The following is a 17758-nucleotide window of genomic DNA, read 5'->3' as shown; positions in this document are numbered from 1 at the left end:
CAATATTGTTATAAAGCAATGCTCTCCATAGTGATCTGCAGATTCATGACAATCCCTACTAAAGTCCCACCTTATTTTATGCAGAAATTGATAAGCTGATCCTAACATTTTATAGAAATAAAAGGGACACAGAATTGCCAAAAGAACCTTGAAAAGCAAAACAAAATTGGGAAACTCGTACTTCCCTACTTCAAACCTTACTACAAAGTTAGAGTAAGCAAGACAGTGTGCTAAAGCATAAGGGAAAAAATATAGATGAATGAAATATAATTGAGGGTCCAGGTATTAACTTTTATAGTTATGATCAACTGTTTTCGACAACGGCTCCAAGATAATTTAATAATGAGAAAGAATAGTCTTTTCAATAAATGGTACTGGGACATCCGAATGTTCACATGGGAAAGTATGAAGGTGGACCCCTCCCTGATGGGGTATACAAAAATGAACTCAGAATGGATCACAGACCTAAATAGGAGCTAAAACGATCAAGTTTGCAGGAGAAAACTTAGGTGTAAATTCTTGTGACCTTGAGTTAGGCAACTGTTTCTTAGATATAGCACCAAAAGCACAAGTGACAAAATGAAAAAAAAAAATGTGAGTGGGGCCTGGCCTGTGGTGGTGCAGTGGATAAAGTGCTGACCTGAAACACTGAAGTCGCTGGTTCGAAACCCTAGGCTTGGCTGGTCAAGGCACATAAAATAAGCAATCACTGAACAACTATAGTGAAGCAGCTATGAGTTCTTACTTCTTGCCCACCCCACCCCTCTCTCTCCTCTCTCTGGAAAATAAATGAATAAAACCTTTAAAAAAAGGGTAAGTGGGATTTCATTAAAATTAGAAACTTTAAAAAATTAATACTTTTGTACTTTAAAGGACATTATTAAGAGAATGAAGATAATTCCACACACTGAAAGAAAATATTTGTTAATTATGTATCTGATGAAGGATTTGTATTTAGAAAATAACCCCCAGATAAGCCAATTTAAAAAGGGCAGAAGATTTGGATAAATACTTCTTCAATGAAGATACACAAACACACAACAAGCATAAGAAAAGATGCTTAACGTCATTAATCACCACGTGAGGTCAAGCAAAACAATCACTGCACACACACTAGGATGATAAAACAAAAAAGACAGTAACATCTGTTGACAAGGATATGGAGAAATCAGAACCCTCACACAGAGCTATAGGAATGCAAAATGGTCCGCCCACTTAGGAAAACTGTTTGGCAGCTGCTCACGTTATTTATAGAGTTACCCTATAACTCAGCAATTTTATTTTCAGGTACCCCCCCCCCAAAGATAATTGAAAACATGTCCTCACAGAAGTGTGTGCATGGATGTTCATAATAGCCAAAAGGCAGAAACAACTCAAATGTTCATCAACTGAAAAATGGGTCAACAAATGTAGTCTATCCATACAGTGTAATATTATTTAGCCATAAAAAGGAATAAAGTATTGATACATGTTATAAAGTGGATAAATCATAAATACACACTAAGTGAAAGAAGCCAATCCTAAAGGTCCCATGTTATATGATGCCATTTATATGGAATGCCCAGAATAGGCCAATCCACAGTGACAGAAACTAGGTTAGTGGTTGCCACGGCCCAGGGAGAGGGAGTCCCACAGCCAGTGGGCACGGAGGTTTTGTTTGGTGGGATGAAAACGTTCTGAAATGAGATCTTGGCGATGGCTGCACAATTCTATGAATAGACTAAAGACTTCATATTTTAAATGAGTGAGTTTTATGGTATGTGAGTATATTAATACAATTATTATGAAGAAAAAAGTAACACAAAAATGTGACAGGTAGGGGGAGAGAAGCTCCCCATCTCACAGGTCATGGGTCTGCCAACCAGGAGCTTTTGCAGTCACTAATATATTGGTGAGATCCCTTGCTATTTAGAAACTCAGATTTATCCAGGTTTTAATATTTCTAAGTGCTCATTTTAAACTAATAATAGAAATAATACAGCCTACAGGTTACTCTTAACACACGTCAAAGTACTTTTACACGTCATTTTATTTGGCCAGAAAGACAACTTTTACTAATGGTCCAAGGAATTTTTTGTTTCTTTTCCATCCAAATATTTCATAGACACAATAACAAGAGTTACAAATAATTGATTTAGGAGGCTTTTTTAACAGTATTTTCTGAAACATGTGCAAAGAAACATCAGCTTTGTTAAGTTTTTTTGGGGGGTGGGGAGAAAGAGTTCCAGAGTCAAAAATGTTTAGGAAGCTTGACATAGCATTCTTTTTATGGAAGTGGACAATGGAAATGAGATTATTAAAGGTTCTGAAAAGCAATTCACTCACTCAAGAAATATTCATTTAGGGCACACAGAAAATAAGAGACATAATTCTTTGGCTGATGGAGCCTGCATTTTAATGTTGCAAATAGAAATCTATTCCAACTATTTCTCAACTTATTTTTATCACAGAATAACATTTTCAAGAAGTATCCATTACTTCTGCAGAATGCACTTTGTTAGAGATCTACAAGTATACATACACATCCAGCTTCTGATGGAAACACGACTAGTTGGGTGGGGGGAGCAGCATATGCAAACATCCTGCATGGTTCACAAATGGGACTTTCAGTCCTTGGTGTTATCAAAAGGCAGTAAGAAGTGAACCTTTATCTTCAAGGAGGGCATGATGAACTGATTAAAAGTGAGGAGGAGGAAGAAAACCCAAGAGAGGAGCTGCGAAAATATTTGCCAGTCTATTTTAGGTGACTGTTTTCCAGATCTTTGTAATTATGAACAAACTGACTAAAGACAAGTCTAGTTAATTAGGGTTCTACAGAGGAGCAGGGATGTGTGCACTAAATTAAGATACCATCTGGTAAATGAGAGTGTAAGAAATTGCAAATTCTCTTTTATAACTACTAGGGATTATAAAGAAACTATAAATCCCCTCTTTAAAAATGTATTCCAGCCCTGGCCAGGTAGCTCAGTTGGTTAGAACATTGTTCCAATATGCCTAGGTTGTGGTTTCAATCCCTGGTTGGGGCACATACAAGAACCAACCAAGGAATGCATAAGTAAGTGGAACAACAAATCAATGTTTCTCTTTCTCTAAAATCAATAAATTAAAAAAAAAATTAAGTGTGTTCAAATGATAATAAGTTACTGGAAATACAGGCACAATAGTAGGTTGGTCTGGATATAATTAAAGCTAGAGAACATTACTCTAAAGGCAACATCAAAGGTCATGATTTTCCCATTGATTCCTATTCAAAAATTTTTTCAACACCCACACTCTTTCCTTTAATAAAGTCCCATTTCATATAAATGGCATTATATAATGTGTGGTCCTTAGCATCTAGTTTATTTCATTTAACATAATGTTTTCAAGCTCCATCATATTTTAGCACAGGGGTCAGGAACCTATGGCTCGCGAGCCAGATGTGGCTCTTTTGATGGCCACATCTGGCTCACAGACAAATCTTTAATTTAAAAAATAATAACGTTAAAAATATAAAACATTCTCATGTATTACAATCCATTCATTTCCTACCACTCATGTTCATAGTTGCGGGTGGCTGGAGCCAATCACAGCTGTCCTCCGGGACAACACCAAATTTTTATTGGATAATGCATAACATACATGGGTTGTTGTATGGCTCTCACAAAATTACATTTTAAAATATGTGGTGTTCATGGTTCTCTCAGCCAAAAAGGTTCCCAACCCCTATTTTAGCATAGATTAGAATTTCATCCCTTTTAAAGGCTGAATAACATTCCATTGTGTGTATGGACCACATTTTTATTTATTTTACCCATTTATCTGTTGATAGACACTTGGGATGTTTCCATTTATTGGCTATTGTGAATAATGTTTCCATAAAATTGGTATACAAATATGTTTGAACACCTGCATTCATTCTTTTGGGTATGTGTCTAGGAGTAGAATTGCTGGGTCAAATGGTAATTCTATGTTTAACCTAAATTTTTTTAAAAAAATATTGACTTTAGAGAGAGAGAGGTAGAAAGAGAGATAGATAGAGAGAGGAGCATCGATTTGTTGTTCCACTTATTTATGCATTCATTGGTTGATTCTTGTATGTGTCCTGACCAGGGATTGAATCCACAATCTTGGTGTAGTGGGACAATGCTCTAACCAACTGAGAACCCAGCCAGGAATATGTTTAACTTTTTAGGAACTACCAAACTGTTTTCCACAGTAGCTGCACCATTTTACATTTCCACCAGCTAGGCACAAGGGTTCCAATTTCTCCACATCCAATACTTTTTCTTTTTCTTGGGGGCTCTAGTAAATATCCTAAAGGGTATGAAGTGGTATCTCAGTTGTTTTGATTTACACTTCTATAATGGCCAGTGATGTGAACATATTTTCATGTACTTATTGGCCATTTGTACATTATATCCTCTTTGGAAAAATGTCTACCTGTGTCCTTTGCCTATTTTTGGATTGGTTTGCTTGTTAGGTCATAGGAGTTCTTTATATATTCTGGATATTAATCTCTTACTAGATAAATATATGCTTTGCAAATATTTTCTCTTATTCTGAGGGGTTACTCTTTCACTCTGTTGATAGCTTCTTTTGATATAGAATAGTTTATAATTTTGAGGATGTCCAATTTATCTTTTTTTTTTTCTTTTCTTCCTGGGATTTTGGTGTCATACCCAAGAAATCATTGCTCAATTGAGTGTCATAAAGATTCCCCCCTATGTTCTTTTCTAGAATTGTCATTTACGACCAGGTGCTAAGTCCATTTGATTTAACTTTTGCATATGGCATAAGCTAAGTATTGTTTGGCAGGTGGACAGCCAGTTTTCCCAGCATTGTTCATGGAGAAAACTGTTCTTTCTCTATTGAATGGTCTTGCCATAAAATATGATGAATGCGCCTGACCAGGTGGTGGCACAGTGGATAGAGCGTCGGACTGGGATGCGGAAGGACCCAGGTTCGAGACCCCGAGGTCGCCAGCTTGAGCGCGGGCTCATCTGGTTTGAGCAAAAGCTCACCAGCTTGGACCCAAGGTCACTGGCTTGAGCAAGGGGTTACTCAGTCTGCTGAAGGCCCGCGGTCAAGGCACATATGAGAAAGCAATCAATGAACAACTAAGGTGTCGCAATGCGTAATGAAAAACTAATGATTGATGCTTCTCATCTCTCCATTCCTGTCTGTCTGTCTCTATCTCTCTCTCTCTCTCTCTCTCTCTGTCTCTGCTAAAAAAATATGATGGATGCAAGAGTTTATTTTGGGACTCTATTCTGTTTCTTTTTTCTATGCAGCATTTCTGTCCTTATGCCAGTACCACATGATTTCGATGACTATAGTTTTGTCATATCTTTCAAACTCATAAATTGTGAGTTCAACTGTTTTTCTTCATTTTCCAGATTGTTTTGACTATGTGAGGTTGTTAATGTTTCATATGAATTTTAAGACAGGTTCTTCTATTTTTGCAAAAAATATGCCATTGGGTTTTTGAGAGGGAATGCATTGAACCTATAAGTCACATTGGTTAGTATTGTCATCCCAAAATTAGGTCTTCCAATCTATAAATATGGGATTTTTAAAAATGTGTTCTTTCACTCCTATCAGTAAGTGTTTTATAGTTTTCAGTGTATGAATCTTTAGTCTCTTTAAATTCATCCATAAGTATTTTATTTCTTTTGGTGCTATTGTAAGTGGAGTTGTTTTTTTAGTTTCCTTTTTGAATTATTCATTATTAGTATGTAGAAAAGCAAATTATTTTTGTGTGCTTTGTATCTAGAACTTTCCTGAATTTACTGATTGTCTTTTTTGGGGTATTTTTCCAAAGTGAGAAGCGGAGGGGGGGGGGGAGCAGATAGATTCCTGCATTTGCCCACCCAGGATCCACCTGGCATGCCCACCAGGGGGCAATGCTTGGACCCTCTAGGGCATTGCTCTGCTGCAATCGGAGCCTGAGGCGGAGGCCATGGAACCATCCTCAGCACCCAGGCCAACTTTGCTCCAATGGAGTCTTGGCTGTGGGAGGGGAAATGAGAGATAGAGAGAAAGGAGAGGGGGAAGGGTGGAGAAGCAGATGGGAGCTTCTCTTGTGTGCCCTGACCAGGAATCAAACCCAGGACTTCCACACACCGGGCCGACACTCTACTGCTGAGCCAAACAGCCAGGGCCTAATTGTCTCTTAATAGGTGTGTATATATGTGTCATCTTTAGAACTTTCTACCTATAGAATCATCACATTGATGAACAGAGATCATTTTATTTCTTACTTTCTAATTTGGATGACTTTTATTTCTTTTTCCTAGTTGAATTGTCTCTCTGCCTTTGATCATTACCAAACAGCTCTCTCACCCAAAGCCTTCCAAGGGCAGTCTGGATTGTAGTTCTCTTTTCATGTTCTCTCCCTCACAGGCCTCCCCTTTGTTGCCTCAAATATAGCTGCTCCAAAATCCTTAGCTTCAAAATGCTAAGCTGCTCTGACAAAACAAAAAGGAGCTGCCTGATCTTCCTGGGAAGTGCTGAGACCATGTTTCGTGGGTCCAGGTTGAAATCATTTCATTCTGGAACAAATCTCAGAGCCAAGTTCCCTCCTTCAGATATTTCCTTTTATCCTCCAAGTTCCCAGTGTGACTGCATGGGCACTGTACCTGTAATCAGAATATCTAGGTTCATGTCCCCATCCCATTCTTACTAGTTTTGTGTGGAGTGGAGGATTCTCTTCCCCTTACTCTGAATGTTGGCCCCTGTAAAAATAGGGTGCTAATAATATCTGCCTTACCTTACAAGATTCTGAGAACCAAATATGATAATGCATCTAAATACACCCCACAGGCTCTTAAAGTACTATCCAAATGCCTATTATCATTGTACATGAAGTTGTTAAGTACTGTCCCCAAGTTTCATTTCTTTATTCCACAAAGTGAACTAAACTCGTGTTTTGTTCTATGAGGGAGAAGAGGAGGAATTTCTCAAAAGGAACCAAGACAAGTCTCTTTCTGTGGACATGCTCACACTTTGGTAGGAGAGATTCATGCATGAACGATTCCAACTGAGCATGACAAATGGTATCGTAATGGTGTGAACAACTCGGACACGGGAATGACTTGTTCTTCCTCTTTAGAGGTTGTGCATTTGAGTTGAGTCTGGAGAAACACTGGTGGACTCACCATGGATAAAGGAGGGGACCCCTAGAGTGCCCTGGAGGACACAGCAATCCTAAAAAATGAAGGGATAGCTGTTTCTTTGGCTAAAGTTGGGAGTTCTCAAGAATTCTATGTAAGGACACAGTGAAGAAGCAGCAGGCAAAGCCAACTTGTCACAGCCTCATTTTCATACCCATGAGCCTTCTCAGTAATCCTTCCAATTTCTTGTTTAACTTCTGTGTGAATTTAAGTTTCTTTCAAGCAGTTAGTCACTTGACAAGATAAAACTGTGACTATAGAGTGAGGCAACTCCTTTCCATTCATGAAAAAACAACAACAATGATGCAATCAGAAGGTCACAGTGTAGAGAAAGAATCATTTTACAAGGTCAGGCCACATATATCCTTATTTGAACTGATTTAGAATTTTCTTCTGGATCCCAAGGTCGTGGTATTATTGGCTTACAAGATTGCACTAACTTGTATCACTGCCAGAGAGAAAAAGAGAGAGAATAGAAAACATTCTCAACTGACAACCTACCCAAGTAGGTAACTAACTTCACTGGGGTTGGGCTGCAGTGATCCCAGCAGCCTTGAGAAAAAGTTCCCTGGGAACCCATTACATGGGGAATACTTTGAGAAAGGCAAAACCAGGAAGCTTTACTCACCAACTTTCTTCAAGCAGAGAGGCCCTTGATAAACTATAGACTTCAAAAAGTTGGAGCTCCACAAAACAGTCATGGGGACATAAAGTACAGGATAGGAAACACAGTCAATAATATTGTCATGGCGATGTGCCGTGCCTGCTGTGTACTGGAAATGTCAGGGAGGACACTCTGTAAAGTATGTGACTGTCTAACTGCTGTGCTGTACACCTGAAGCTCATACAAAACAACACTGAAGTTAAACTGTAATTGAAATAAAAGAAAAATAAAGAAAGAGATGGGGCATGTCCAGCATCTAGCACACAACAAGCATGTGTTGAGATAAACTGAGTGGTCCAGAGGAGGCTCCTTCACAAAAGCAGCATCAAACTGGAAGTGAAATTCTGGGTCTGAACAAAACCAATCCTTTGTTAGCAGAAACATTTCAGCTCTTGCTTCCTCCTTCAGAGAGAATCTGTGCCTTGGGAAGGAAAGATGGCACAAGGTTGTCCTTTCCTGTACTGCCTTCTCATCCCACAGATTTTCTGTTTCTCCTCCCAGGTGAGGGACAACAGGACCATTCCCCACACGCTCTCCTGCCTCCAGAGGGACTACATTTGGCTTCTTTTCTTGTCCCAGCTTTTGGTTACTCTTTCAATAGATATCACCTGTGGGCTTCATCAAAAGGGGGTTATTTTCTTTTTAAGTCATGATTTTTCTATTCTTTATTCTTTGTCAGCAACAGCCTTTTTCCCTCATTGTATTTGGGGAAACACAGTCTCTACAGAATTTTGCACAAAAAAATTCTAGGGCCAGGTTACACCAAGTGATGTTAAGTCACAAGCACAGGGTCATGGGACACAGGTAACTTCCCCCTACCAAGAAGAATCTTGTTTCCTGACCTTCCTGGCCTCTCCCCCTGCGTTCACTAGCAGCCTCGTTGCTCAGCCCCTCCACTCTGAAATAGAATATGCCTTTTTTCATGTTTCCCTCAGTGTAAGAAACCCAATTCTAAAATGCCATCTGTGCTTCCTCATTTAGGCACAGTCCTGGCCTCGAGTCATGGTCTTGACCGGTCCCTCTGTTAGTCATATTTCTCCTGAGGGATTCTCAGGTACATTAGCATATTTGAAATATTTAAGACCGCACATTTCTATTTTAATGCATAAACCATGTCCCTTTTCTGAGATTCCCGTCAGTAGACTAGTTGAGGAGTTATTTCCCTAAAGGGTTAGAGCCTCTGTAAAGCCAGTAGCCATGGCCACCATCACAGCTGCCTGACCCATGCAAGTTCACATTGGATTCGGACAGATGGTAATGAAACAACAGAGCCATGAACTGGTGGGCCATTAGCTTTAATCCTAACTTGCACCTGGCAGGCAAGTAAAACATACAGTGGGCTCCAAAACCCACTCTTTCAGTGCTCACAAAGCTACTGACTTATCCGAGTTTCCTAGAATCAAAGGTGTCTACCTCACCAGCCTCATTCTCCTTTGTTCCCCATCTCCTTCTCTCTGCACAAACTCTGCATTAACTGGCTTCTCCTTCAGCACTCCACCATCTAGACTGCTTCTCCTCTCCTCCACATGGCCTTTATCTGCTCTCTGCTCTAATGCTAATCTCAGGAACCTAGAGAGCAAGCTCCCGGTCTGCCCCACTTTATAGTGCAGAAATCAAAACTTTTAATCCAATATACAAAATGAGGAAGTCTCTAATACAAAATCACTTATCTGAGACATGATGGGATTGCACCACCCACATCAAAAAGGGTGGGAAAGGCTTAGTCCTAAAACCAAGCCCCAGGCTATAAGGTTCCTGCCTGCCCACAGCCTGCCCCCAATACACATTAATATCACCTGGGCCACGGGCTTCCATATGGGCAGCGCCATCTTTAACAAAGTGAGCATAATATATTTTATCTGCCCAACAGCCCTATACTATCATTAATTGATTTATATTCTCAAATATTAAGTAATGAATCTGAAGGCAGTACTTTATGAATCCCAAACGAGTGGCTGATAATTTGCTTAGGAGGGATTAATAAAATTAGTAGAGCTTAATTTGGAGGTGACAATCATCTAGTCCTCGACAATAAGGCTTCCAGATGGGCCTTGTGGGTTTGTTTAGAGTCTGTCCCCATCTGCTCGAGTGGAAGCTATACTGTTGGCTTGAAACCACAGACTCATTTTGCATGGAAAGCTTAGGCAGGAAAGGAAGGCAGGGAACAGAGAAGGCAATGCTCTGCATTCGCCTGTAGGTGTGGTCCGAATCTTGGGCTGTGAATAAAGCCCAGCTCATGAAGAAACATCCACAGCAACATCTCTACGAGCTGATGTGACCATTGCAAAGAGGCAGGTGTGGTTGGCCAACCTCTGCTTCAGGAATGAAAGGGGCTTCAGATATGCAAAGTTTTTCCTGAGAAACAAAAACAGGAAGTAGTGAGGGAGGGGGCCTCCAAGTCTTTGTTTTGAAGGAAGAAGCCATTGATCTGGGCTGACTTTACTCCAGGGAGATTTGGAATAATTCTGGATTCTGAGCCTACAAACTCTAGGCAATAGAAACAGGGAAGCTGCCACTCAGAGTGGATCTGGTGAGGCCCTGGTCTGAGGCTTGCTGGGTCTCAGCGCAGGGCCCAGAGGCAGGACATCTATAGTCTCAGCCCCCCTGCACTTTGGATTATTTAGTTCCCCTTTGCCAGCACCGAAGTTGGTGACACTATATTTTCCAAATATATATATATATATATAATAGAGTATATATATAAAATTTATAAAAATATTTATGTGTATATTATAGAAATATAAAATTACATATATACATATCTTTATGCATATATACCTTTAAAGATATACACAAACACACACAGAAATATATATTGAACCTATTATAATGAGTCTTTGTGGGGATAAAGGTGGTGGGAATAGGGATTGAAGATGTAAAAAAAGAGCCCTGGTTGGTTTGCTCAGTGGATAGAACATTGGCTCAGTGTGTGGACATCCCGGGTTTGATCCCCAGTCAGGACACACATGAGAAGTGACCATCTGCTTCTCTTCCCCTCCTTCTCTCCCTTCTCTCTCTCTCTCTTACCCTCTCTTAGCTAGTGGCTCGATTGTTTTGAATATCAGCTGCAGATGGGGGTTGCCAGGTGGATCCCAGTCCTGACGCATGCAGGAGTCTGTCTCTGTATCTCCCCTCCTCTCACTAAAAAGAAGGGGAGGGAAGAAGGGAGGGAGGAAAGGAGGGAGGTAGGGAAGAAGAAAAGAAGGAAGGAAGGAAGGAAGGAAGAGAGGGAAGGAGGGAGGGAGGGAAGGAGGGAGGAAGGAAGGGAGAAAGGAAGGAAGGAAGGAAGGAAAGAAGGAAAGAAGAAGAGGGCTTTTCATGAACCAGTCCTGATATACCTGAGACCCAAAACAAAAGACGGGGAAGGATTTTTCTCACATTTCTTCAAGCAGAAGGAATGATATGAAAACTATTCACTTACTAATGAACTCAATCAATAATGACAAGCACCTACTATGTGCCCAACACTGTGCTAGGCATTAAGGATATGACAGTACACAGGGCAGATGTCAACCCTGAACTTGCCAGGCACTGTTCAAAGATATGACATACATAACCCCATGGGATAGGTAGGCGCCATTTCATCTCCAGCTTAGATAATGATCAAGTTCAGGTGCACAGAGGTTAGATAACTTTCCCAGTGCTACACAACCTGTAAGTGGCAGAACCAGGGGTTGACAATCAGCAGTATGACTTCAGAGCCTACCCACATGACTGTAGGATCAATCAAGCCCCATACTTGCTTGTAAACAGACAACAAAATGTGAGGTAGGTACTGATGTGATTCCAAAGCCTCAAGTTCTCCAGCTTTCTACTGTGACCCTTTACTCTATTATTAAATGGACAGATTCAGTCTCCATCCCAGAAGCAGTGGGAAGTCTGGTTCAGCGTTAAAAAGTCTTTGGGGGTAAGGGGTAGTGGGCAGATGTCGAGTATTCAGTCAGTACCGCAGCAAACGTCCCACCCTAAACCTAATTCTGGACGTGGTAGTCTTTACCCTCTGCCCACAGCAACTCCTGCATGAAATACCATACAATTCCTTTGGCTACTTGGAAACCCCTGTGTACGGCCAGTAGCTGCTGCTATCATGGCCATTCACATGCAGGTTCTCATCAGATTCGGACAGATGGTAAAGAAACAGTGGAGCCAAAAAGTGGTGGGCCATTCTTTTATTAAAGTCTCACACCAGCAGATGAGCAAACACATAGAGAAAACACTTCCCTTTCATTCAGAGCTCACAAAGCCCTGACACATTCTCCAGTTCCACAACCAGGAGAATCTTCTCTGGTTTTTCCTAGAATCAAAGGCCCTCCCCAGTCTCCGCGGTGCTCACAAAAGCCCCCCACCTCTGTTCCCCATCTGCACACCTTCTTTCTTTCTGTTCTCCCTGCCAACATGGCTTCTTTCTCTCTTCACAAACTTGCTGGCACGGAAACCCCTCCTCAGCAAACATTAGCAAGAAAGTGGCCCTTCCCAAGCGGGAAGATAATTTGCAATTTCACAGATCACATACCTGGCACTGCCCAGCACCGTTTTTTTTTAACACTACAAGTGAGCAAACTCAAAAAATACAAATTTTACAAACTCATTTGCCCAACACCCTACCTACCCTGCCAGCCCCCTTCCCAGGACCATCTATAAGATATATTTGCAGCAGAGTTTTATTAAAGGGTTACTAAAGGGAGTTCATGGAGGAGAATAGGAGTCTGGAGAACAGCTCAGCACAGGTACATACAGACTTAACTGAATGTCATCTTGGAAGTCCACCAGCCAACATGGTGGGCCTGGGAGCGCTCAGCTCTGGCTTGCTGCCTGATGCTCCATTCTCTTGCTCTTTGCAAACACTGGTTTTGTAGCATGGCAGTCTCCAAACCCTAAAACCCTGTTGGGTTTCCTGGGCAGTCCGACGTGGTTCTCTGTTAGCTCTCTCCTCCTCAAGTAGGCTCAGCAATTTCGGATGTGCAGATGGGTGTGCACAGAGCATGCTTCACAGCCAGGACATTTCTGAACAGATTCTTTGACAAAGAGCTACCTCCCCTATGATGAACTGTACCAGTACCCTCATGTCTGAAGGTTGCTACAGTCAATTCTTGCTTTTATTGGTGGTGTTCCTCTCTACACTGTCCCAGAGGGAGAGGACGAAGTGCCATTGGAGCCCATGGGGTGGGCTCTAACCTAGATGGCAGGGGTGGGTGGTGGAGGGAGGCCAGCGGAGGTGGGAGCTCTACACTGAGACCTTGAGGGAGACAAGACTCTACACTGAGACAAGGGAGAGTGAACCAGGCAATGGTGAAAGTGTTTCAAGCCAAAGAGCCTAACCCCAAGCCTGGGGCTGAAAGAAAACCCACTGAAGAACCGCTATATAGTTTTGTGTTAAAGATTGACCAAGAAAGTGGCAAGTAAAAGTGGGCAGAGCCTGCCACTACCCCTGGCAGCCAGACTAAGGAACCAGAATTTATCCGAAGGTAGTTGAAGATTTAGAGAAAGAATTTTATAGGAAGATTATTGTAACCAAAGTTTTCTCCCTCTTTCTTTCTCATTTCTCTCCCTTCCCCCCCCCCCCTTTCATTCTTTTAGAAATATCATGGTGGTTGTGGTATGGAGAAGGAACTATTGCAGGAAAGCAAGAGTGGTGGTTAACCTGGGTAATGGTTGTGGGGCCAGAGAAAAGTGAGATGGATTAAAGAGTTATTCACGATTTGTATGAAGAGGGGAGGCAGTGAGGAAGAAAGAATTGGCTACTGGATGGACCGGGGTGAAGAGATAGGGTCCCTAGGATGGGGAATCCAAAAGGAAGGAAGTAGTTGAATGGGCATCTCATGCATTCAGTTTTGGACATGTTGAGTAATAAGATTTCGAAATGGAGATGACCAGATGGAAGTTGGATACGTGCATCTGGAGCTTTAGCAATATCTGTCTTGAGATACAGAGTTGGGAATTACCATCAAATAGGTGATAACTGATGACCCCAGAGTGTTTAACATTACCTACTTACAGTGGCCCCAGGAGCAAAAGACCATGGGCCAAATTTCAATGAATATCAATATTGAAGAGCTAGACAAGGAAAGAGGAGCCCATCACAAAGACTCAAGAAGATGCAAGAGAGAATAGGAAGTTAGGACAGAGAAACCAAGATCAAGTGTGTAAGGAGGCTCAGAGGCACAGCTGTGTGAGAACTTGGAGACATGTCCTGGAGACGGTGCTGCTGTGAGGTGACTTCTCTTTCCCCCACTTCATTGTAAGCTTCCTGTGCCATGTGGAGTGGGAACTGTGTGCTCAGTCAACACTTCTTCATCCCTTCCTCCCTCCCCGAATACTGGGGGTCCATGCTCCTCCAATAGAACAGACACGGTCTTCCGTTGAGAAGAGAAACCAGTCATTCTCTCAATAGAAACTTAAAAAAAAAATTGAGGCTGGGTCCTCTGTACAGATAAATATGACAGCCATTCATTTCTTGGTATGCTATCTCATTACACGGGATACACCATGTGCTTTAGAAAAGGGAGTACAGGTATGACTTTTCTCCTTTCTTTTTTACTAACTCCTAGGTTCACTCCATGGGTGAACCTGTTATGCCCTAAGGTAATCAAACGCTTGAATAACTTATTATTTGTTACTATGTAGAGAAAATGGGTGTGTACTGAAAGGTGTAGACCTCTTAGGTTGTGGACTGTGCAGAGTGGCTGAGTCAGGTCATTGGCTAGAGCTGCTCCTAGGGGTTCATGTAGCGGTGGGATTCAGATGGTTTGCACTGGTTTGGTAGACCCAAAACCTAATTTTTTGTTGAGTTCGGTGAACTAGTTGTTAAAATGGCACTTGTCATCAGTGTTCCCTCTAAGGTGGGCACCTCGGCAGCTGCCCAATGTGGAAACCACAAATTTACATTCCTTAAGGAACTCTTTTTTGACGTTCATCTGTGCAACAGCATATTCTAAGCACCCGTAGTAATAATGTTCATTCCGTACATAGGTGAAAAAAATTGCAAGTGAGGATGCCAATAAAGGAGCAATATGGAAATATCTTAAATACAGTTTTAATGTTTTTTTGGTCAGGTATTATTATTTTTTCATTAATATTTTAAAACTTTCTTATAACATAATCTAGTTTTGTGTACCTCTTTTATTGTTCTTATGTAAGTATTAAATGCATGAAATAATAAACTACCTTTGGTATACCATTTTTTTAATATACTTAAAATGGTCATTAGGGTGGAGAACCAGTTGTTAAAGTATTTGAATCCCGCCCCTGGGTTCATGATGCTCGGTTCTGTAGCCCATCCAGCAGTTTCGGCTTGGACTAAGTCACATTCAGAATCAGTTGACTTCAAAACGCCTTGTCAGTATGTCTGATAAGGGGTTAATAACCAAAATTTATAAAGAACTTGTAGATCTCAACACCAGAAAGACAAACAATCCAATCAAAAAATGGGCAAAAGAAATGAATAGACACTTCTCCAAAGAGGATATACAGATGGCCAATAGGCATATAAAAAAATGCTCAACATCACTAATCATTAGAGAAATGCAAATTAAAACCACATTGAGATATCACCTCACACCAGTCAGAATGGCGCTCATCAATAAAACAACACAGAATAAGTGCTGGCGAGGATGTGGAGAAAAGGGAACCCTCCTGCACTGCTGGTGGGAATGCAGACTGGTGCAACCACTGTGGAAAACAGTATGGAGATTCCTCAAAAAATTGAAAATCGAACTACCTTTTGATCCTGCTATCCCACTTTTAGGAATATACCCCAAGAACACCATAGAACTGGTCCAGAAGGAGAAATGCACCCCCATGTTTCTGGCAGCATTGTTCACAATAGCAAAGATCTGGAAACAGCCCAAGTGTCTGTCAGAGGACGAGTGGATTAAAAAGCTTTGGTACATATATACTATGGAATACTACTCAGCCATAAGAAATGATGACATCGGATCATTTACAATAACATGAATGGACTTTGATAACATTATACGGAGTGAAATAAGTAAATCAGAAAAACTAAGAACTATATGAACCCACACATTGATGGGACATAAAAATGAGACTTAGAGACATGGACAAGAACGTGATGGTAACAGAGGGTGGGGTGGGGAGGTGGGGAGGGGGCGAGGAAGGAGAGAGAGGGGGTGGGGGGGAGGGGAGGGGCACAAAGAAAACCAGATAGAAGGTGAGGAAAGACAATTTGACTTTGGGTGAGGGGCATGCAACATAATCAAATGTCAAAATAATCTGGAGATGTTTTCTCAGAACATATGTACCCTGATTTATCAATGTCACTGCATTAAAATTAATAAAAATAAGATAAAAAGAAAAAAGAAAAAAAAACCCAAAAAACATCTTGTCAGAGTTCCAGAAGTTGGGTGTCCCACCAACCACTCAGAAAGCAAAAATCAGTTGGGAAAATACTCCTTGTTGTTAAAAACAGGAATAGAAATGCTTTCACTTCCTTAGTTAGTGTGTAATATATTTGCTCAGGCTTGTGAGAAATTGGAAAGTGTCTGCTTGTTTTCTTTTGTTCTAGCTGAGGTCATCTCCAGCCAAAAGCTCTGCGGCTTTGGCAGCCATATTCACTCTCCCCACGATGGAAAACAGATCCAGCTGGTTGGGTCCCCTGGTAGCTGCAGACCCCTATAAAATGAGTTCAAAGGACAGCTTCAAAAGGACACGGTGCCTGCACTTGCGAGATGTGCTCAGAAATCTGATCTTGGATAAGAATGAGAAGTGATCACAAGACTGCATCACAACATATTTGTTTATTTAACTCATTGTTCTTCAGGGGCAAAAACATGAATAAGATCTGATTCTCTGGCTTTTTCATTCCTCACTCATCATGGGGTAATATCTGTCAACAAAGTGACCAACAGTGATTTGTCAGCACGGGGGAGGTCTTCTAATTTTCTGGCTCATATAGAAGTCAAGGTCCTTTCATTTTTTTTTGCCCTCAAGATCAGACTTGCTTGGATTCAACTATGATCAGCTTCTATGGAATGAGCTTCATCTGACATTCTATACATTGTTCTTCTACATTCACACAAGGTCACTGCTACATGTGGACACCCTGATTAAGTCTTATGTGGGCGAAGATATTATCAGATGCTATCTACATGTCAGTCAGTGACACAGCATTCTAGGGAACACTTTGATTCTGCAGATGATTTGATGGCCTTAGAAAACAAACAGAAAATGAAACATCACCTTTCACATTTGCTTTCCTTTCGCAATGGCTGTCAGAGACCTCAGAGCCCAATCTGTGTTCCCAGGGCCACGAGCTAGTTGGTCCTTTACAGGGTAATGGCCCTCTGTTCTGTGCTGTGTCCTCCTGGCTCCTGGACTGTATGAACACCAGATGGTCTTTCTCCACAGGCTGACCCCTTCGGATCTCAGTTTGGCCTCATGCTCCTCCCATGAAGCCACGTGATCTCACGGCCAGCCACTTGACCTCTACCTGCCTTAGTCTCCATATGTGCAAAACGAAGGGATGACTCCTTTCGTCCGTATTTTGTGAAAATTAAATGAAAGTCTGCATTGTAGCCTTCCGTAGGAACTTAAAATTAGTTAATTTACTCTATGATGGACAATCGTGAGTTTTATTCTGAAATATGTACTTTGCCGATTTGAAATCTGTCTGCACTAGGGGCTTTCTGGAAAGAACAAGTGTGTCTTTGTAGCTAAAGCTGAAAGACTCTTTATATGGAGGAGGAAGAGGCCTGCGGAAGCCAGAGAGTGGATACAGTCTCCTGCATAATTTGAGAGTTTAACTTCCTTTGTGCTTATTTGTAGCACAACATGGTTTTCAAAACCTGTCCAACATATGGCTCTAAGCAGCCACTACCAGTGATGGGAGTTAGAATGAGAGAACTAGATTCACTTGCCGTCTTTGCATTGTCTCTTTACAACCTGGGCATATCTTTATGAATTTCTCTTCCAGGATAAGACA

At 41.3% G+C, this 17758-nt stretch overlaps 1 long non-coding RNA gene across 1 annotated transcript in view; it reads right to left on the bottom strand.

The window, feature by feature from the left end:
- LOC136395953 (uncharacterized) overlaps positions 1-17758 on the bottom strand; it is a 310905-nt gene that overhangs the window by 43323 nt on the left and 249824 nt on the right. The gene's annotated exons all lie outside the window — the stretch shown is intronic.

The sequence above is a fragment of the Saccopteryx leptura genome, chromosome 2 (assembly GCF_036850995.1).
Source record: "Saccopteryx leptura isolate mSacLep1 chromosome 2, mSacLep1_pri_phased_curated, whole genome shotgun sequence".
Taxonomy (NCBI): Eukaryota; Metazoa; Chordata; class Mammalia; order Chiroptera; family Emballonuridae; genus Saccopteryx; species Saccopteryx leptura.
The sequence above is the reverse complement of the archived record's forward strand: the minus strand, read 5'-3'. Positions and strand labels throughout refer to the sequence as shown.